This window comes from Penaeus monodon, chromosome 31 (assembly GCF_015228065.2).
Source record: "Penaeus monodon isolate SGIC_2016 chromosome 31, NSTDA_Pmon_1, whole genome shotgun sequence".
Lineage (NCBI taxonomy): Eukaryota > Metazoa > Arthropoda > Malacostraca > Decapoda > Penaeidae > Penaeus > Penaeus monodon.
This window is the reverse complement of record NC_051416.1, coordinates 15,233,469-15,233,803: the sequence shown is the minus strand read 5'-3', so window position 1 is coordinate 15,233,803 and position 335 is coordinate 15,233,469. Positions and strand designations below refer to the sequence as shown.

At 49.3% G+C, this 335-nt stretch overlaps 1 protein-coding gene across 1 annotated transcript in view; it reads left to right on the top strand.

The window, feature by feature from the left end:
* LOC119593048 (discoidin domain-containing receptor 2-like) overlaps window positions 1–335 on the top strand; it is a 26,281-nt gene that overhangs the window by 5,846 nt on the left and 20,100 nt on the right. The gene's annotated exons all lie outside the window — the stretch shown is intronic.

Below are 335 nucleotides of genomic sequence, written 5' to 3'. Positions count from 1 at the left end.
GAAAGACAAAACAAACAGACAAAACAAACAGAAATAACAAACAGAAAGACAAAACAAACAGAAAGACAAAGCAAACAGACAAAACAAACAGAAAGACAAAGCAAACAGACAAAACAAACAGAAATAAGAGCAAAACAGACCGAAATCAGCTCGACATCGACCCCCCCCGCGCCAGTGCCTGCGGGGAGCACAGCCTGGTGACGTCGAGTGAGTTCCGTCACCCTTTTTTGTTCTCGAGTGAACGCTCGGACCCAGAGAGGCCACGCCGGGTCTTGTTCTGCGTTCTTCTCCCGTGTGTTCTGCTTCGGGGGAAGCGCAGGCCATGTTGTCCTCCA